Raw genomic sequence first — 23517 nt, 5'->3', positions numbered from 1 at the left:
GGATATACAACCAGGCATGCAGAATCTATCCATTGTTTAGATTATAGATGCATTTTTTATTGGTGTACAGACATTTATTTATTTTTTCATTAGGTTTATTTATATATTTTAGGTATATAGTACAACTACATTCAACATTGGGATCTTGTACCTTTATATGATGTATCTTGGTTCTTATTTTTTCCCCATTTCCCTGCCCTCCATTCAACCCCTCCAACACTTTCCTATTTACAAAGATTTTGTTTCCATTTTTTCCTTTTCTCATATTTTCCTTTTCCCTTCTTTCCTTACCCCTACTCTTCCCTCTTCCCCTACTTCTTTACCCCTTTTCCTTCTATTTCACATTATCAATTATGCCATTTGAACCTTATTTACACTTTTAAATTTCACACTAGAGAAACTATTTGGTATTTAAACATGTGTGTCCTATTTATTTCACTTAAGAATATGGCCTCAATGTGCATCCAATATGCATCCACTTAGCTATAAATGCCTGTAGTTTCTCATTTTTATGGCTGCGTAGTGCTCCAATTTATACTAAAAAAACACATCTTCTTTATCCAGTGTCCCATTGATGGGAAATTGGGTTGGTTTCAAGTTTCAACTATTACAAACTATTCTTCTATAAACCTGGGAGTGCATATATCACTGTGGTATGATTCTTTTAATTCTTTTGAAGGATACCCAGGAGAGGAATAGCTGGGTCAAGTGGGATTTCTAATCCTACTTGTTTGAGATATCTCCATGTTGATTTCCACCTTGATTGCATCAGTCTGCACTTCCACCAACAATAGAGAAGAGTTCCTTTCTCCTCACAAACCTGCCTGCATTTGCTATAGGTTGATTTCTTTATAGCAGCCATTCTTTCTAGGATGAGCTGGAATCTCAGTGTTTTTTTCATCTTCATCTCTTGAATGACCAGTGATGTTGAACATTTTTTCACATATTTATTTGCTACTTTTACTTGTTTGTCTTAGAAATGTCTGTTCATTTCAGATGCTGCCTATTATTGAATTGGGTCTTTATATTGGGGGGGTCCAAATTTTTTATGTCTTTATATATTCTAGATAGCACACCTTCATCTTAGGAACAGCTGTTAGAAATGTTTCCCATATTGTAGCTTGTCTCTTAGCTCTGTTGGTGGTTCCTCTTGCAGTGCAGAATCTTTTTAATGAGATGAGATCCCAGTTGTTGAATCTTTGTGCTGGTTTCTGTGCTACTAAGGATTTGTTCATAAGGTCTTTCCTATGCCCATGTCTTTAAGAGTTCTACCTAACTTATCTTCCAGCAAGTTTAGTATTTCTGTTTTAATATTTAGATCCTTAACCCACTTTGATTTTAGTTCAGAGCATGGTAAAAGATAGGGGTCTAATTTTAATCTTTGGCAGGTTGAAATCCAGTTTTTCCAACACCATTTATTGAAGAGTGTATCTTTCATCTAGTGAGGATGATTGGGTCCTTTGTCAAAGATGAGGCAGCTGAGTACATCTGGAGTTGTTTCTGTATAGTTATTCATTTCTTTATGCAGTATCTATTGATGCTTTCCAGAGTTTTTCATAATAGAATAAATAGCCTTCAATGTTTAAAGTATTTATTATCTGACTCTTTACAGAAAATGTTTGCCAATTCTTTTTCATATCATTGGCTTGCATGAAAATTCATGAAGGCTTTATACTCACAAACATTATACTCTCTTAACCAAGAGAATTTAGAGATATTTGAAACATTCCTAAATTCCCAGGAAATAGCAAGTTCTCACCATTTGTGAAGATGAGAAAAATTCCCTCTAAACCACATTTGCCCAATGTCTACACCTTGACTCTAACTTAATAAATTATTTTACTAGATTTTTAAAAACTAGTAATCAACCAATTATTCAGTCTTTTCCTCTCTCCTTTTTATCTTCCCCACTACAGACACCCTCAGCAATAAATATGTAAAATATCCTTTATTCCAGGAAATTCATTTTTATATACTTATAAAGTGTATGTATGAATTTCCTATCAGTTTTATTTACACATATAGTATTTATGTAGGAAAAATATAAATATGTAGAGGATAATTACATTTAAAAATTTAAATTATGTTTTTCTAACTGGAATAATATTTTGAAATATAATTAATGTCTTTTTTCAATTCTTGATAATAAGTTTTTCCTTTCCTCCACTAAAAGCACATTACAGGGGGATATTTATTTCTATAGGGGAGAATGGTGAAATTGTTTTATAAAATTTTTAATTCTTCTACCAGTTTTAAAGTAAAGTTTAAAAATTTAATTTCCAAAGGAATTGTTTGCAAATCAAGTACATTTGGTATGTAATAACTGGAGACTGAATGTAGAGAGAAATTTTGTTTTGAATTTCTATGAGTTGTTGGCTTAAGGGCCATAAACCAGAGCCTTAAAGGACTCAAAATGTCAAAATGTGGAAGGGTACATAGTGGACATAATGAAAATTCTAGAGGTGTGCAAACTTACATTTACGTCTTACAAGCACTTGATGAATTTTGTAGGAAAAGATGCTACTTAGTATTGCTATTTAAAGATTTGGAAACTGCTGCACAGAGAGTTTAAATTTGTATAAAGTTAGATACACTGCTAATATGTGGTACAGCTGATATTTTAATTCAAATCAATTTGGTTCATAAGCTGATGTTATACACCTCACTACGATATGTTTTTCTCCAAGCCCTAATCATATTTCTTTTCCTGAAAAATGATGTTGTCCCTAGAGGTGTAGAGAAGAAAAGAATGAGAACTGAAGCGACCAAGAGGGACAATGTAGATACATAAAAGCTATTAAATTCTGGTTCTACCTCCTACTATATTTGGATATTCTATGTAAAAATCTATAAAAAAAAAAAAACCTTACTTTTACCTATAATACCATACAACTCCTATGTTGCCAGACAATTCTAGTTTTCACTTTTTATTTTACTACTGTAATTATCAATAACATACCTTTTTACTCTCAAAAGCATTCCAACTCGGGAAGCATAATGCTTCCTTATATATATTTTACTGACCACATGAACGTTGGGTGGAAGGCTGGCCTATTAAACCCCTTTTTACACATGCACCAGGCAGCATTGTATCAACAGTGCTTATCAATGTTCAGGAGGAAAGAAGTCCCACGCCAGCCTTCCTTCTGCATTAGGAATGTATCTGTGTGGAACAAACCATCCTATAACAAAACAACTGAAGGAAAAGTTTTTCCTTCAGTTCTTGGTGCAGTAAGCCAATAGTTTTGTCTGGCCTTCGGTGGATTTACCCTCTTAGCTATTTCTTAGATATGTTATAGCTATCTCTTTGATGCTCCTTCAGTGGGAAGATGATACCTGGGTGATGGCTATTCTCAGATGATCTCCTTCGCATGTCTGGCCATTTCCATTCTCCTGGTAGAGCTCCTCATTCTCCATCAATCAGCTACATCTTGTTTACTCTATGTTCTCAGCAAGTGCAGGAAGAGAAACTACAAATCGCAGTATCTAAATGTTGTTCCAACCTCTGCTGAAAGCTATGTGGATAATATTCTAGTGTCCAAGGAAGCCATCTCATGAAGCTCAGAATCAGTTGGGGAGGGAAACACTTTTCAAGTGTCAAAGGATAAACTGAGGTACACTGAAATATTTAGCACGAGTAGTCAGTGATTCATGAATTGTGCAGCACCAGATGGCAGGTGGTCCAGAAATTCCCACAGGGGCATGAGTAAAACATTTTATAAGGTGAACCAAGAAACAAAGAAAATATTTGATTACAGTGAGTAGTAGCTTTATTTGGAAACTAGCATGTTCCCCAGTGAAATACCCTTGTTATAGGTTTGTAGTTTCTGAATGAGCTTTTATTTTGTTTTGCTATTTATATTGGATTGAGTCTTTGATTTGTTAATGAAGGAGCTCAGGGCACTGAAGCTGTCTTACCCAACGGCCAACTCAAATTGTCTTTTTTCTTTTTTTGATACAGGACACAGGGATGCCATAAAAACAGAGGAAATATTAAGAATATTAAGTTATTAAATATTAAGTTAAGAAGTTTCTACTCTCATGCCTTAGTCTTAGGGATATTGGTTCAAGTATATTCCTATGAATATCAACATCTGAACATCTGAAAATCAAACATCTTAAAATGTTTGAAATTCTTATATATAATGGTACATTATTTTGTAATAATCTATGCACATCATTCCATATACTTTAAATCATCTCTAGATTATTTATAAAACTGAGTACAATGTGAATAGTATGTAAATAATTGTACTGTTTGGGGAATAACAATAAGGAATAAGTTTATACATGTTCTGTAGAGACATAGCTTTTAATTCTGGCTATTTTTTTTCTGTGGTTAATTGTATTCAAGATGCAGAGTTTATGTATGTAGACAGTGAGGGTGAACTGTACATAGTTCTCTATTTGACACAGGAGGGTACAGAAAGCATTTGGGCATCTCATTCATGAAGGAAATCACTTGTAGCATTGAGGAGAAAGTTTGCACACACTAGAACATTGATGGGTGTTGAAGCACATGCCATGGTAATAACCTATCATCTGGAAGGCAGGGAGACGTTGAGGAGGAAGCTACCATGTTCTTCCTGTGACAAGAGGAGGTCAGGAGCATATGCATCAAGAACAGATATTCATTCACACTCAAGCACTTTCAGCTAAGGGTAGAGACCATGCAAGAATTCATGGCTGCCCAATATGCAAGGGGTGCATGGAGACAAAGGAAAGAAAAAGAGGAAAGGAATAAAACTTTGAAATAATGGGAGTGATCTAATACTTAAATGATTAAGGGAGAAATATTTCAATAACCTTAGAATGGAAAATTCAAGTTTAGTTTCCACCACATATGTGTAAAGGGACAAACTCAGTAATAAGAAATAAATTCACATGCACTGTAAGCAGTAATGTTAAATTTTCAACCACATATGTGTTTTCACACATCTAAAAAAAATAAAAACCAAGTTTATTCACTCAAATGTATGATTACTAATATTTAGCTTATGGGTGACATATTTTTTCTTTAATTCTTTTCTATTGTCTAGATAGACTCAAATAAATGTGGATCAGCTTTTTCTATAAGAAAATAAATTTAGTTTTAAGAGATGAATTTGTACCTTTACTCATTCTGTGCTCGCTAAAACTTGTTAATCTCAAACTATTCCACCTCCAAATGTTAATGAGCTAATGTCATTTCAAAGTCAGTTACTTTTCAGAACTGCTGAAGTGATACCTCTAACTAAACTTGTGTTGTGTCTACTGGATGCGGGGGAGTCTGGCTATTTCTGCTTCAATCTAATATGAGAGAATAAGAAAAAAATGTTTGGCATTTGCACCAATTCTTATAAATAACTAATTGAAATAGTCTCACCTTAATGAGCTAACTACCCTTTGAACCCACTCATTTCTGTATATTGCTTCGTAGGCAGAGCAGAGTTTTTCATGAAGTTGTGATAGAGTCCAAATTTAGTTCCATTCATTATCAGACGTTTTGCAAGATGATGGTAAATAGTTTTCAATCTAATCAATTAAACAGAATTTGAAGAAAATGAAATAACTACTAAGCTGTCAACTATACAGGGGAAGCTTGCAATGAGCTAATATTATAATATCACAGACATGTCCCCAATTCCTGTCATATAAAGCTTAACCCGCACCATAATATCAGAAAATACACAACTAACATTGGATGGGCAAAATACAAATTGATCTAACTTTTAGATTTTAGAACAACTGACTTACAGTGGTAGCACACACACACATATACACACGTGCATATTCACACACATGGAGACACACAAAACACAGTAAGGGGGGGGAGAGAGAGAGAACTTAAGAGAAATTAAATTTAAGTTTTCTCCTTGGTTCTATTTTTTTGTATTTCCTGGGATTGTCAGAAAAATTTGGGTCTTTCTCTTTCCTGTTTCTTCCTAGATAATTCAACAAAGTCTGGATTTTATTTCTGTGAAAGCACTGTAATAGTTATTGGCTGTAAAATGAAGGATGCTGTTTTATGATAATAACATTTATAAAATAAAATTAATGTTAAATAATTAGAATCATAAAAAGAGTGAGATAAAAACTAAATAGTTAAGAAATGCAATATCTTTCAGAAATGAAAAATTTAACTTGATGATTAAAATGGTTTAAGTCACAAGTAATGAAATCTCAGTCTGAACTAGGTATGATAGTTTAATGTTCCAACTTGACTGTGGGATTGTGGCAATGGTTCTCAGTCTCCATAACTGCCTGAGGAAATTCTTTGTAATCAGCATCTTTATTTCTGGCCATCTATGTCTCTGTCTGCCTATCTATCTATCTATCTATCTATCTATCTATCTATTTATCTATCTATCTGATCTCTCTGTCTATCTGATCACTCTATCTGTCTATCCATCCATATATCTTATTGATTCTTTGTCTCTGGAGAACATTCTTTAACACACTGACATAAAAAATAAAGGGATTTATTGGTTTAAGCACTATGAAGTCTAGAGTTACATAAAGACAAAACATTCAGCTACAACAAACCATCCCAAACTTTTCTACTGTAAATGTGTTCTTTAGCACAGTAGTAGCTGTACCTGGGAGATAGAGAAAGCAATCTTCATGTTTACCCAGTTGGTATGATGAGTGGCAAGGCATGTGCACATGTGTAAAACTGTCAAAAGTTTTACCCATATATGGATTTTTTACCCATATAATGCTTCATCTAACAGGCTTTGCATTTGTTTACCTCAGCATCAAAGGGATAAAATACATGAAGACCACTCTTTGATCATGAAAACATATATTTTACCATAATGAAATGTGAATGTAACTCACAGAAGCTGCACCTGGGAAAAGCAAAATCCTGTCTGTGCATTTACCCACTTGGCAAACCAACGACTCTAAAAGCAGCAGCAGGTGAGTTTTGCCCATGAAATGCTCATTGCTAAATTTCTGTGCATTTAGGATTTGTCTAAAAGATTTTTTTCTTTTGATTTTTCTTAAAGATGAAGCTCATTTCAGTAGAATGGCACATGAAAACCCAGATTTGCAAGTTTTGAGGGAGGACAAAAGTGAATCATTAGATTTCTCATGCATGGGTGATGAAGACAATGACTTTGACATTGGCCATGTGAGCCATAGTTCCTATTACAGTGAAATGGAGCAAGAAACAACTGATACAAACACAGGGAATACAGACCTCCTTGATTCAGATGATGGAGAAAATAGCAATGTGAGTATATATTTGATTGGTTGAAATATTGCAAATGGTCAGGTAAACTAATAGAACTGTCCAACTTTAGAACTAGGTCTGAACATATAGAGAAGGCCTTGGCAGGGGTGAAACCTATTGGACAGAACACCAGCACTGACATTCAATGTTGGAAATTGTGACAGATGAAATGCTATATGCCATGTGAAATACAACAAGGCTGAAATACAAGTAAAATGTTCTGTATGCACCAATAGCCATATTCAAAAATGTGTTTATTATGACATCTCACTGAATTCATAGGATTCATAGGTCTTCTGTACTTAGTAGGGATTTCTCATAGTAATCACAGACTTATGAAAATGCAATGGGTCAAAAAATGTTATAAAAATGGATGCAGTTGAGAGTTGGTGATTTAGCTCAGTGGTGCCACACCTGCCTCCCAAGCCAAAGGTTCTGAGTTCTATCCACAGTGCCAGAAAAATTAAAAGTATGCCCCTAAAGATGCAAAGACTTATTAAGCTTTCAGTGTAGAAATGTATCCTGGAACTCAGCCACCAGGGTCTTATCCTATCGTAATAAACTGAATGATGTGAATAGACTCATTTCTCCCATCTCTCAAACTAATCACAATGTGACATTTGACAATTGGCTTATCAGTTTCCATTCATTGTTATATTTACTAAGAGAGTGCAAGTTGACCCATGTAGGAACGGTTTGCAGGAACAAAACAGAAATTCCAAATGAAATGTTGCAATTTCAAAACAGAGATGGTACAGTACAATCTTTGGATTTCAGGAAGATTTACATTGGCCTTTTATATGGCAAAGAAAAACTGGTACTGCTGACATCAACATTGCACCATGATGGAAACATCGATAGGGAAATCTCCACAAAACAGAAGCCTGAGATGGAAACTTTCTACAACAAAACCAAAGGTGGAGTAGATGTTATTGATGAATTATGCAGTAACTATGATGTCAATTAAAACATAAAGCATTGGCCAGTGGTTGTATTTTGCTTGATCCTAAACAAGTGTAGCAGAGTTTGATAGCTTACAAAGAAAATAACAAGTTCTATATACCATGGAGAAATTTTCCTAGAGGTGTAGGACTGACACTAATAAGTAATCATTTACAGCAGAAGAGAAATGAAATGTTTCTGCCCAGGAAACTATGCCAAAAAAATTGTGGAACACAATGATGAACTGACAGGTAAACAGGCAGGCACAGAAAAACAGAGTGATGACAACAACAACAAGAAAACCAAGAAGATGTCAACCACGTCTTACAAGAAAAGGACAGGAAAGCAAACCATACATGCTATTGGTATAAGTGGTACTTGTGTAAGGAGCATGCAGTTTTCATGTGTGAAGACTGTGTTGGATATTACAATTGAAGCAAAGATTATTTTTATTGTAGAATTCTATTGGTATTTTCATTATAGTTCATGTTTCTGATGCTATCTTTAGATTTATAAGCAAGTACACAGCTGATGTGATGTTAATGTTTATTTTACATGTGCAATGTATATTAAGAATTTAAAACTTTATTTTATCTATGTTTTATGTTCCTGTTAACTACTCACTGTGTAATATAATAACCTCCTGACAACAGAGCAAGATCAGGAAGTTACCAAATATGTCCTACAAAAAACCCAAGAAAGCAAAACATATGTTTTGAAATAAAAAATGTCTGTGGCAGACTTTTGTATTTACATTGTGGTTCACATAGGGTTTTATTTCTAGGTTACCGTTTAAGTTTTACTGTAAGCAAGTAAACAGCTCACATGAAAATGTTGATGTCTATTCTAAGCATTCATTACATAACTTCTATTTTATTTTATAGATATATTATTTTCCTGCTAAGCTCACATTGTATAATATAAGTAGGAAGCTCCTGACAAAACATGAAGAGAAGACAGGTGACAAGGATGGCCTGTTATACAGAAAAGGAAAGCTAACCATATGTGCTTTCAGTGTAAGCAAGATGTGTGCATGCAACATGAAATCATCATGTGTTAAGACTGCCGTGGACATGACAATTGAAGCAAGGAATATTTTTATGGTAGCATTCTATTGGCATTTTTATTATAGTTCATATAGGGATTTATTTCTTTTGCTACCGTTAGATTTATAAGCAAGTACACAGCTTATGTGGAAATACTGATGTTTATTCTAAACCCATAGTATATATTAAGAATTTAATACTTTGTTTAATTGATATTTTATGTTCCTGTCAACTACACATTGTGTAATATAATGAGAACCTCCTGAAAAAACAGCAAGACCAGGAAGAGGTCAAGTATATTTTACAAAAAGGCTAAGAAAGCAAAACACATGTGCTTTCAGTGTAAGCGATATTGTGTATAGGACGTGCTTTTGTCATGTGTGAAGAATGTCCTTGGTGTGAAAACAGAAGGAAAGATTATTTTTGTAGAGTGCTATTGATATTTTCATTAAAGTTCATATAGGAATTTGTTTCTGTTGTTTTTTTCTTAGACTTTGTACAACAAAAATAGTGTTGAAAATTTTGATGCTTTTCTATAAACACTCAATAAATATTAAAAATTCAATTCTTTTTTGGATAGACTTTCCTGTTAAGTACTCATTGTTTAATAAAATGAATAAAATTAATATTAATATATTATTAATAGAATATTCTAAAATAACAAATATGGATATTATACACCCACATTTATGTGCCTTTATGACAAAATTGGCATTATGCCCCATGGATTATATTGAGGGTTTGTGATGGTTAAGCTCGATTGTTTCAGGTTGATTTCCTTGACTCTGTGGAGGGGATTGGGCAGCACAAGTCTGGCTGCAGCTGTATGGGCCGTGGAAGTGTGACCCTGGGTACTGTATCTAGTCCCTTGACCCTTCCTTTGAGGTACTGTTTGCTGGCTCTGCTTCCAGGCTGCCATGTACTAAGCAACTTTGTTCTGCCATGCACCATGACCATCTGGTTTTAAGCTTTCAGTGCTCTACATTCTGTAGTCATTTTCATGGTTAAGAGAGTAAACTGGTGTTTAACTTGATTGGGGCATGGTGAATCCAGATATTTGTTAAAATCACCAGTACCAATTTGAACAACATAATTCCCTGTCAATAACTAGCAAATTGGCATAATTTCCCCATGACTTTGACACTGAACTTGTGCCTTTCCACAGCTAGACTTGGAGCTTGTGTTATCTTTCGTGTTCTATGTAAACAAGTTATGGAAGTTGTGGATATTGGAACAATAATCTGGGTAACAGATATGGAAGAGATGGTTTTCATTTTGGGTATGAAACATGTCCATTCTATTTGGGAATAATGGTTTAATAATTGCCATTTTAATTAATTATACAAAATGAGCCTGTTGATGAATAAGAAGGCCTATTTATTCTTTCTCTATTCTTATCAATTTCTGTTCCTCTTCTTTCTTTTTTTTCTTTTTAAATGGAAAAAACAAAATAAATGGTCATTTATGAGAGAAATAGACTTCTGCAAATACACAATGGATCAGTTTATATTCATGTTGCATTTAATTATATTAGGAAATTCCAATTGTAGGATCATAAGACAGAAATTTTATCATTAATTCTACTCCCAAAGAAAATAAATGAAAGAAAATATTCACAGAAGGTTGGAACAACAGCTTACATTTATTAATGAAGGAAAACTTAGATTTGTTTTCCATGATATATGAATTTTCATCAGTTTTTTCAAACTTTGAAGTATGTGTGGATATCACTTCTCTGAATATCATAGGTAAATATAAAATATAGTAAAATATAACCAAGAACCAGTTATGTGGGTGTATGTGTGAATATTTTAGTACATCTTTATTCACTTTTTACTTGGATGACAATCTTGATAAATACATTTTAAAATAAATTTTTTTCTTGTAAACTAAGACACTTTAATTAGTTTACATAAATGTTAGCTAAAATGAGTGATAAGTAAGCAATGTAGCGAAAACACCTGGGGGTGGCTTTGGATAGATGTAGGTGGAGGCTATTTTGCTTACTAATTGTCAACATGTGTCTTTTGTAGTATTGTGGAATAGCTTCTGAACTAGCTTGGGAAATATCTATCATAGATGTGTAAGGAGAATTAAGTAATCATATACTCTAGAAAGTGTCAGGAGCCATTCTACATGATTTTGAGGAAAAATCATTTCATAATTAAATCATGATTAGGGTCTAATTTTCCTGACAGCTACGGCATATTGAGACACAACTCCATCTTGACTTCTGGTCAGGCCTAATATCTTAATGGTCTGCTATGCTGTGATAATCCAGGAAAGGACTACAGCAGCTGAAGACATCCTGGGAGGAACCAAACCTTTATGTGCATATTTCATCATTTTTCTATGATCATCATAGCTGTTTCAACTGCTACTTTTTTTCTGCTGATGTTTTGAATAAAGGAAAGGCAAGATCAGGACCTGGGGTCTTTGCCTCCCAGAGCAGCATGGATCAGGCCAAAGGTCAGCTTCTTCTCTAAGTCTCATTTTCTATCTATATATTAATTAATTCACCTTATGCTGTCCTGGCTTGAAGGAGACTAGGACCTGATGCAGAGGATCTAGTACATCCCTTTTCCCTACAAGAAAGCATTTTTATTTAAATTAGGAGCAAAATGAAAAATTGTCGTGGGAACTTCAGTTAGTCAAGTTTGTTCAGAGAAACAAAACCAACAGGTGATATATAAATATGTAATAACATATTTTCAGGAAGGATAAATACAAATCTTCTTCTTATTAGAAGCTGAAGAGCTGGACATGGTGGTGCATGACTGTAATCACAGCACTTGGGAGGCTGAGGCAAAAGGATCTCCACATGTTTGAGGCCAGCCTGGGTTACATAGTGAATTTAAAGCCAGTTTTAACTATACAGCTAGACCCTGCCTAAAAAGAAAAAACAGAAAAAAGAAAAGAAAAGAAAAGAAACTGAAGAATTCTACAATCTGCTGCCTGCAAAATGGAGACCTGGGAAAGTTGGTGGGTAATTCCAGTCTGATCTTAAGAACTGAAAACCAGAAGTCAAAATGTCTACGATTAAGAAAAGTTGGATAGCTCAATTTAACAGAAGATGATGAATTTTCCCTACTCCACCTTCAAGTTCTGTTTAGGACTCCAAGGGATTGTAGACAATGTTCCCACCCAATAAGGGTGATCTTATTCTGGCTAATAGGAAAATGCAAATCTCCTCCAGAAACACTCTTACAGACACACACAGAAATAATGTTTTAACACACTATCCTGTCACTCCTTAGCCCAGTCAATTAACCCCCCCACCCTCTCTCATCTATCTCCTTTTATTTCACTCTCTCCATACATATACACCATATTTATTATCTGATATATAAATATAGATAGATGAAAGATAGATCTCTCCTTATCCTTCTCCACCCTTGTGTCCCTTGGTGTGAGTTTATAATCTAATTAATTTTCTTACACTAGAAACAGATGTAACTTGACTTATGGCTCAACTTTAAACATTTGACCATTTTCTTTCCTTCTAAGAAATGGTAGGATCCCTCAGGCAGACTGATTTGCCACTTAAAGCATATGTAAGACACAAGTGGGAGATACACAGAGAGTATGATATCAACTCTAAGTCATGTGTTTCTTTTTAATACCAAGTGCAAAGAATAGAGACTACTATTGACCCAATGGCTGTATCTTAATAAGGGGAAACACTTAATAGAAAATAATGGTAAGTAAATTGGTTGAATTCATGGCTGACTTCTTTTCCTCCAAAGTGTAAAACAAGCAAAGCAAACTGAAGAAAAACTATGATGTAAACAGAGACATAAACAAATCCCTGACCTAAACTAAAAAGATGTCAAGGAACATTTAGTTCCAGCTTCATCATGTAAGGACCTTAAAAGTCATAACTCTTGCTGATGCAAGAACACAGGTGAAACCTCTACAGCTGTGAGTCAAAATAAAAATTACCTCATTTAATTTGTGAGTGGCAAGTCTTCTGTCCTAGCAATGAAAAAGTGGCTGAAGTGCATTAATCAGGTCAAGAACCCACTCAAATATAGGTCTAACACTGGATGTACAAGGTCTGCATGGGAAAAAACACAGGAAAAGAATTCAAGTAAAATCTAAATAATGCATAGATTTATTCAGGGATTGGAAGATTAAATATTGTTAATATGTAAATTTATTCAGATTTGGTCTATAGAGTCAACATAATATCATTCCATATAGTTGCAAGTTATTTTGTACATACTGCTAAATAGAATCTGATGTTTGTATATAAAGACAAAGGACCAATACTACACAAACTAATCTGAAAGAAAAGCAGGTTGAAAACTTTAAGTCTTTCATTTTAAAATTTACAAAAAGCTGCAGTCAAGAGAACAATTTTGCCAATAAAATGGTCACATAGTGTAATGACACCAACAGAAACCACAGAAATAGACATAGATATTTTGATAATTGAAGACAGGAATTCAGAAGTGTGAGAAAAATCTTTTCAACAAATTTAAATGAAAAAATTCCACATCATATGTACAAAATTAATCTACACACAGAATTTACACATTTGACAAAAAATTAAATTCAAGTAATGTATAATATAAAACTATAAAACATCTAGATGATAACATAGAAAACAATCAACACATATTTGTCTTTTTGTAACATCAAAAGCACAATCAACAAGTAAAAAAATTGATGTTATCTTTTATTAACATAAAAATTGCTCTATGAATTAAGCTTTTATGATAATTAAAAAAACAAATTACTGACAGATAAATTATTTCCAAAACATATATCTGAAGAAGGACTTAGAAGTGAATTATAGGAAGAGTCATTAAAATCCAACAATAAGGAAATAACCCAATTAAAAAATGTGCCAAAGATCTAAACTGATGTAAAAATTCCAAAAAACTGGCAATAGCAATTATTGTCAACGTAGAGCAATAAGAAATCTCATTCCTTGCTTGGGAATGCAAAGCTGGATGGCCACTTTGGAAAACAGGAAGTTTCTTTTATATCTATAAAGCAACATTAGAAGACAATCTGATAGCTCACTTAGAAGTACTGTATAAAAAGCTACTGCACAACCCAGAAATTGTACAACTGGAAATTTGGTCAAGTTATTTGAAAACATATGTCCTTACAAAAACCTACACATGTATACTTATAGTAGCTTTCTACAAATTATTGAAAACTGGAGTTCACCAGGATGTCCTTCTGTGCATGAATGGATAAGCAAAATGTAGTACATCTATAGCAATAAAAAGAAAAAAAAAGCAAGTCATGATAATTTGCAGATGAACCTTAAGTACACTTTTCCAAGTAAAAAAGACAATGAGAAAGCTCCAGGGCTGAGAATTTAGCTCAGTGGTTCAGTGGCCTGCCTCGCAAGCGCAAGGACCTGAGTTAAATCCCTGGTACCAAAACAAAAAAAAAAAGCACCATACTTATGATTTATATTAGATAACAGTATAGAGAAAAGGATAAATATCTGTGTTTCCAATGGTTTGGGAGGACCATTGAGCAAAGGAAAGGATAAGTTTAAGAAATTAAATATTGAGGAAATGATATTGTAATGATGAATACATAACATACTGTGTCAAAAATCCAAAGATCTTTACATCGCCAAAAATGATATAAATGTATATAAGTTTAACAAAATTAGAGGTGGGAATATCACAGTACAGAATACAGAAAGTATCAAATGCTACAATAAAAGTGGAAAGACCTCATCATGGTAAATGACTGGAGTTTGTACAATTAATTTTTTTTTTAAAAACCCCTGTTCTCTGGAATATAACACAGTTTCCCATTGGCATCAGAATTAACTCTCTTGATACTGCTATACATGTATCCTGGAATTAAATAAGTAAGTGGATGGTGAAGGTTGTGAGTCAAGTTTCTTGTTTTTAAAAAGTGATTTGACAGATAAACCAGAGGAGCTGACCATGATCTATGAGGTAGTCAAATACAGTAGTAAAAATTAGCATGAACACATGTTGATTTGATATTATCCTTTGACAAATAATTCCACATAGAACAATGTATACATATTTATACATGGATTAGCATAAATACATGTATCCTTGCTTTATTAGCTCAGAGGCCCTTGAAACAATCACATCCCAATGAGAAAAAACATATCTAGCACACAGATTCATTGCTTATTCCAATTCTAATAGAAAAGGACTCATCTCTGAAAAAACATAGTTTACAACTAAAGCAGGAAATATACAAGACCAGTGACAACAGTTGTAGCACCAGGAGGCAAGATACTCAAAAAATGCCCACAATCACAGGAAATGTTAAGTAAATTGCAGTGCTACCTGAAAAAGCTTCCAATAACCAGTGCCAGAAAAATTTGAACAATAAAATACAATTTGGATAATAATCCAAAATATAAAGTAAATGTCCCTTAGTCTGTACGAATGAGGATGAAAAACTGAAGAAATAAAAATAAATAAATAAATAAATAAATAAATAGGTAAAGACAAGATTTCTACCCATAAGAATTTCAAATGACAAATGTAGATACTCCATCCTTTAGACGCAAAGGGTAACTTCTGACTTCCTAACCTTAACCTGAACATGATAGAATACAGTAGGAATGGGGGAAATACAGCAGTAAATTTTTAGATGATAAAATTGACACTGAGTGATTCAACCAGATGTTGCAGGTCAACATCCACAATGTTAAGTAATGATGAAATTTGAATTTTTTTCTGTCTTATGATTTAAAACATCACAACTCTGGCCTTTGTCCCCACAATTAATGCCTCCCCAAATCATGACCAAAGTAGGATACAAAATTTAAAGGATATTTTAAAACATATTTGACATCTTATCAAAATTGTCAAGGTTCAGAAAGAATGATTATTATCAAGAAATTAAACAATAACAAAATGTGGTGAGGCCACTTACTGGAGAAAAAAAACCCTTCTGCACTGTTGGTGGGAATGTAATCTAGTACAACCACTCTGGAAATCAGTATGAGGATTCCTCAAAAAATTAAAAAAAGGAATTCCATTTGAAGGAAGGTGAGATTAGGAAGGCTACTCTGAGATCTGCTCTACCTCCAGCCTGCTTGGGCCCATTCAGTGGGACCAGGAAGCCAAGCTCTCCCCTGCCTGTGCTGCCACCAGCTCCAGAAAGGAAGGTAGTCACTTAGGCATCCCCGAAACCTCCCTCTCTCAGATCTCCTGGTTGTGCCAGTCCTTGGACCCACTCTGCAGAGGCATAGGTGGTCATAAAGGGTATTTTTCTGACCTCCAATCTTTGAACATCTTTAAAAAAGGGTGGGGGAAACCTGTAGTAGAACTGGGTGGAGTTGAACCCTGCAGGAGGTTGGGAACTCAATCTGGACCTTGTGGCCCGAGGTCAGTCTGAGTCGGGGGATCTGCCATTGGCTAGATGAGATCAGGGGACTTGCTTCTGCACAGGTCTGAGCACATTGTATATTATTACAGCAGAGATATTATGTGAAAGAGGCCCTTCAAATTCCATTTTCTTTATTTTCCTCATTCCAATCTGAACATTCTTTCATTTTCCTGACCTCTTTCACCAACTCAGTCTCTTGCTCCACCATATTATCCCTCATTTCCCTTTCTGTTCCTGATCCTGCCCTAACTCAGACTTCTTTTATCATTTTTCTTTATGTTATTTTCTTCTATCATTTTACCTCACTCATGGGTCAATAGTTTCAAGGGAAAGTGAGACCCTATTACTGATAAGGGGATATATTCTTGTCCTTATTCTTTCACTCTGTGTATCTCTTTTGAATTTAATAGTTTCTAAAAGACTGTATGTTCATCCTATGTCCTCTGGCTTCACTTGAATCTTCTCCAATTCTTTCATTTATCTACACCTCTCATCCTAACTCTGTCTAAGCCCCCATCCTAAATGGTAAAGATGCTATATTGAAAAGTGTATTAACTGCAAACATATTTTGGGCTGCTTCTTGATTTTAATTTAATTCACATGGTTTAAAGGTGATATATCAATGACTACTACTACAAGTGGTAAATTTGCAAGTTGTGCTTTATTCCTTTGTGTTGCTAATTATATCAATTGGGATAAAGGATTGTGATGGACTTAATGAGTTGTTTTTTCTGATATTATGAAAATGAGAATGTCTATAAGTGATCAGAGACTGAAAAGCTAAAGCACAACTATATCAGGAAGATTTAAGTAATAACTCAGAAATTAAACCAAGCACAACGCAACAACAAAAATAAAAATGAGAAAACACTTAAGCAAGACACAAAGACAGACTTCCAGTTCACCAAGGGCAAACAGTAGGGCAAATGAGGATGAAAAGCCTGATAGTGAACCAGCAGGACATCCTGAACCCATAGCACAGGAAGTAACAAAACAGATCAATCAGACTCTAGAAAAATTCAAAACAGAAATAATTTCCCAGATGACCATAGAGATAGTGACCAAAGTGGAAGTCATGATTCGAGACTCTAGGAAAAAAACTGACAAAAAAATAGATGAGCTCAAGACCGTGATAGAAGCCATGAAGGCCCAGCATAAGAAAGAAATGGAAACAATGAATGCCCAACAGAGGAAAGAAATGGATTCAAACAGATATCCAGGAGATTATAAACTCTATTGAAAGTGTATGCAACAGAATAAAAGAATGTGAAGATAGAATCTCAGATATAGAAGATAGGTTTGCAGTCAGTGACCGTGAAAAGAGAGTTCTCTTAAAAATAGTAAGGGATCATGAGAAATCAATCCACAATTCCTAGATGATGCAAAGAAGAATAACATAAGACTAATAGGAATCCATGAAGTAGCAGGAGAAAATACAAATGACTTAAAAAAGCTCTTCACAGAATTAATGACAGAAAACTTCCCAAACACAAGAGAAGCATTAAATATACAGATAAGTGAGACATATAAGACTCCAACTAGCCACTATCAAAAAAAAAATCTACAACTAGACATATAATAATTACAATCCCAGAAACCCAACAGAAGAAGATAATACTACAAGCAGTAAGAGAAAAGTAACAACTCACATGCAAAGGAAAGCCCATCAGAATCACAGCAGACTTTTCAATACAAACCCTCAGGTCAAGGAGAGCCTGGAGTGAGATATTTCAAGTCCTAAAAGAAAACAACCTCCAAGCTAGACTGATGTATCCTGCAAAACTCTTTTTCAAAATGGATGGGGAAATAAGATACTTCCATGACAAAGAACACCTGAGAAAATTCATGAACACCAAAGCAGCATTACAAAGAATTCCAAACAATATCCTATAAAAAGACCATGAAGGTTACAACACCATGAGGCCCAACAGACCAAATCAAATAGGTAAAGCAAGAAACTAAAAGGAGAGGGCAAAAAATTAATAAAGAGTCAACAAAAGGACAATAACATGACAATAATTAGTCAGTACATATCAGTTATAACCATTAATGTCAATGGCCTCAATTCACTAATCAAGATAAACAGACTGGCAGAAAGGATTAAGAAGCAAAATCCAATAATATGTTGTGTACAAGAAACACACCTAGTGCAAAAAGAAGCCCATAGACTGAAAGTGAAAGGATGGAAAACAATTCTCCATGTGACAGGTGTGGGAGCCAGCCATTGCCCGCTGGACTTTGACATTGGAAAAATAACTTCTTCTTCTACCATTAAGGTGTTGATACAATCTTTGTAACATTTTTTCCTTTTTCAAGAGCTCTGTCTGTTTTTTTATTTGGTTTTTCTGAGGCAGGGTCTCAGCTATGTAATGAGACTGACCTGGAGCTGAATGTGTAATCTGGGCTGGTCTTGAACTCACAGTGCTAGGATAACAGGCATGCACCATCACACCTGGCTCAAGGACTTTGTTAAATTTGTTTGTTCTTTGACCCTGTGATTGGAGGAACTCGAAGAGATAGCCAAAGATCTGATCTTCTCTGTAAAAGTTAGAAAATCTGGTCTTTGCATACAAATAGTTGCTTGGTGCTGCCTGTTGGTGTGCCTTTAAAAAGAGCTCTTTCTGTAAAATAAATTAGACTTCTTAATTCCACACCATTAAGTGTGCTGTCCTTTCTCAATCCTCACTCCCCAACTCTGGAGTTTTCGGGTTGTGACAGCTGAACCGCCACAGACAGGAGCTCAGAATAAAGGAGGCCTAGCAATATTATTTGCAGACAAAGTAAATTTCAAACCAAAACTCATTAAGAGAGACAAAGAAGAGCACCACATCCTTGTAAAGGGAATAATTCAAGGGGAAGAGATGACAATCATAAACATATATGCACCAAATATTAATGCCCCCAACTATATAAAACAAATATAAAGTAAGATGAAAAACCAAATAAGTACTAATACAATTTTAGTGGAGATCTAAATACTCCACTATCACAAAGACACAGATCATCTAAGCAGAAAATAAACAACAAAACCAAGCTATTGAATGGATGAATTTAATAGACATCTATAGAGTGTTCCACCACACAAAATCAGAATATACATTCTTTTCAGCTGCACATGGGTCATTCTCCAAGATAGATCACGTAATAGCTCACAGAATAGTTTTGAATAAATGGAAAAGAATCAAACTTATCCCATGTGTACTATCAGATCATAGTGTAATCAAGCTGGAGATCAATAGCATAAGAAACCGTAGAAACTTCACAAACACATGGAAATTGAACAACACTCTCCTGAACAATCAATGCATCACAGAGGAAAGTAAGAAGAAATTAGACAGTTTTTACAAATAAATGAAAATGCCAATACAACATACAGGAATCTATGGGACACAATGAAAGCAGTTCTATGTGGAAAATTCATAGCACTGAATGCCCAAACTAGAAAAACAGTGAGCGCAAATAAACAACCTAATAATGAATCTTAAACTACTAGTAAAACAAGAGCAAGAAAACCCAAAGTTCCAACAAGAGAAGAAATTATAAAGATTAGAGCAGAAATCAATGCAATGAAAACTAAGAAAAGGATACAAAACAATAAATGAACCAAAGAGTTGGTTTTCTGAAAGAATAAATAAAATCGATAAACCCTTAGCTCACTTTATCAACAAAAGGAAAGAAAAGGCTCAGATCCATGCAATCAGGAGTGAAAAAGGAGAAGTCACAACAGGTCCAACAGAAATCCAGAGGATCGTCAATACCTACTTTGAGAACGTATACTCTAATAAAATGGAAAACACAGAAGAAATGGACAGAGTTCTAGATACTTATGAATTAGCAAAGTTGAACAAAGAAGATAAAACATTTTAAACACCCCAGTTACAATCAGTGAAATTGAAAATGTAATTAAAAATTTACCAACAAAGAAAAGCCCAGGTCCTGATGGATTCACTGCTGAATTTTACTAGACATTTAGAGAAGAATTATTGCCTTTAGTCTTCAAACTTTTCAATGAAATTGAAAGGGAAGCAATACTTCCAAATTCATTCCTGGAAGCAAGTATCATTTTGATTCCCCAACCAGGGAAAGATGCAACTAAAAAGAGAACTACAGGCCAATCTCCTTAATGAGTATAGATGAAAAATCCTTAATAATATACTAGCAAACATAATACAGAGGATCATCAAGAAGATCATACATCCTGACCAAGTCGGATTTATTCCAGGGATGCAAGGATGGTTCATCATATGTAAGTCAATAAATGTAATATTCTATAATAGGAAAGTCAAGACAAAAACCATATGATCCTCTCAATAGATGAAGAAAAAGCATTTGACAAAATTCAACACCCATTCAAAATTCAACTCTGCAAAAAATTGGAATAGATGGTCTATATCACATAACAAATGCTATCTATGAAAAGTCAACAGCCAACATCATTGTAAATGGCCAAAAACTGAAAATATTCATGTTAACATCAGGAACAAGACAAGGGTGCCCACTATCACCACTCCTCTTCAATATAGTATTGCAAACATTAGCCACAGCATTAGACAAGAGAAAGAAATTGAAGCAATAAAGATAGGAAAGGAAGAAGTGAAGCTCTCATCATTTGCTGATGATATGATACTCTACATAGAAAACCCAAAAAACTCCACCAAAGATTTCCAGACTTAATTGACACTTTTAGCAGAGCAGCTGGATACCAGGGCAACACTGAAAATTCAATAGTTTTCTTCTACAAAAATAACAGACTCCTGAGAGAGAAATTAGGGAAATAATTTCTTTCACAGTAGCATCCAAAAAAATGAAGGAATCAATCTAACAAAAGAAGCAAAAGACCTCTACACTGAAAACTACAGCACTCTGAAAAAAGAGATCAAAGAGGATATAAGAAAATGGAAGATCTCCCTTGCACCTGGGTAGGAAGAAACAACATAGTGAAAATGGCCATACTACCAAAACTGCTGTACAGATTCAATGACAATGCCAATTGAAACTCCAACACTCTATATTTCACAGAACTCGAAAAAAGAATCCAAAAATTCATTTGGAACCATAAGTGACCCAGAGTAGCAAAAGCCATCCTATGCAACAGAGACACAGCAGCAGATGGAACAATTCCCAATTTGAAACTATACTACAAAGCTGCTCTGATAAAAACAGCATGGTACTGGAAAGAAACAAATCTGAGGATCAGTGGAACAGAATGGAAGACACAAAAACCAATCCAGATGTACTCAGCTATGTCACCTTTGACAAAGAAGTGGACCATCCTCAGTGGAAGAAAAATAGCTTCTTTAATAAATGGTATTGGAAAAACTGGATCTCAACCTGCCAAAGATTAAAACTGGACCCTTATCTTTCACCATGCACTAAATTAAAATTCAAGTGGATTAAAGATCTAAACATTAAAACAAAACAGTAAACTTGCTGGAAGTTAAGTTAGGCAGAACTCTTGAAGACATTGGCATAGGAAAAGATTTTATGAACAAATCCTCAGTAACATGGGAACTATCAGAATGTATTAATAACTGGGATCTCATCTTATTAAAAAGCTTCTGCACTGCAAAAGAAACCATAAACCGAACTAAGAGACAACGTGTAATGTGGGAATAAATTTTCATCAGCTGCTCCTCAGACAAAGCACTATTATCTAGAATATATAAAGAACTCAAACAATCACTCCCCAAATATAAAGACCCAATTCAAAAATGGGCATCTGAAATAAACAGTCATTTCTCACACAAAGAAGTAAAAACAGCAAGTGAATACATGAAAAATGTTCCACTTCACTGATCATTTGAGAGATGCAGATGAAAACAGCACTGAGATTCAACCTCATCCCACAAAGAATGGGTACAATCAATAAATCAACCAATAACAAATGTTGGCAGGGTTGTGGGGGAAAAAGAAGCCTTCTCCATTGTTGGTGGGAGTGCAGACTGGTGCAACCACTATGGAAATCAATATGGATATACCTCGAAGAGCTGGGACTTGAGGTTCCATTTGACCCAGACATCCCTCTGCTGGGTATCTTTCCCAACGAATTAAAATAATAACATCACAGAGATATATGAACACCATGTTTATAGTGGCACACTTTGTAATAGCTAAAACTTGGAAACAGCCCATTTGCCCATCAGTTGGAAACTGGATAAAGATGTGATTTTTCTATAAAGTGGAATACTACTCAGCCATAAAGAATGAGAAATTAGATCCATTCATAGGAAAAGTGATACATATTGAGGATATACTCCTAAGTGAAATACATAAGTCACACATGTGTAAATACTGAATAGTTTCTCTGGTGTGAATAAACTATAATAGTACATAAGATCCTAATGATATAATGGACAATGTGAAATAGGAAGAAATGGCCTAAAGGTGTAGGGAAAGTGGGAAGGGTAGGGGAAAGGTAATAAGGGAAAAGAAAAAAAAATGAGAAAATGGAAATAAAGTGTTTTCAAATGGGGAGGGGAGGATTGGCTGAAGGGAGGCCATGGACAAGGGGAAAAGAATGAGAACCAAGACCTGTCATGTCAAGGTCCAAGATCCCAATAATGAATGTAACTGTATTGTATACCTAAAATGTACCAGAAAACTCAGTGATAAAAAAAAGAAATTCCATTTGACATTACCCTTTTAGGTATTTTCATGAAAGAGTCATTCACTATATTACTTTGATACATGCATACATAACCATGTTTGTAACAGTAGAACTCATAATGTAAGTCTTGGAAACGTCCTATATGTCCATGAACAGATGAATCGATTAATTAGTTGTGAAATTAATTGACACAAATATTAATAATCAGGGAAACTGGACTGCCTGACTCTGTATGATTACCTGCATTTATATGTGTTAATCTAAAACTTTTTAAAGAGGCAGTCTATTTTTTAAAAAAAAGGTTATTAAGAAGAAAGTTAAATTGGAATCAGCAAAGTATAAGTCTTCAACCA

The sequence above is a fragment of the Fukomys damarensis genome, unplaced genomic scaffold (assembly GCF_012274545.1).
Source record: "Fukomys damarensis isolate Sample0158 unplaced genomic scaffold, DMR_v1.0_HiC HiC_scaffold_1, whole genome shotgun sequence".
NCBI classification, from domain to species: Eukaryota; Metazoa; Chordata; class Mammalia; order Rodentia; family Bathyergidae; genus Fukomys; species Fukomys damarensis.
This window is presented reverse-complemented; position numbering follows the sequence as displayed.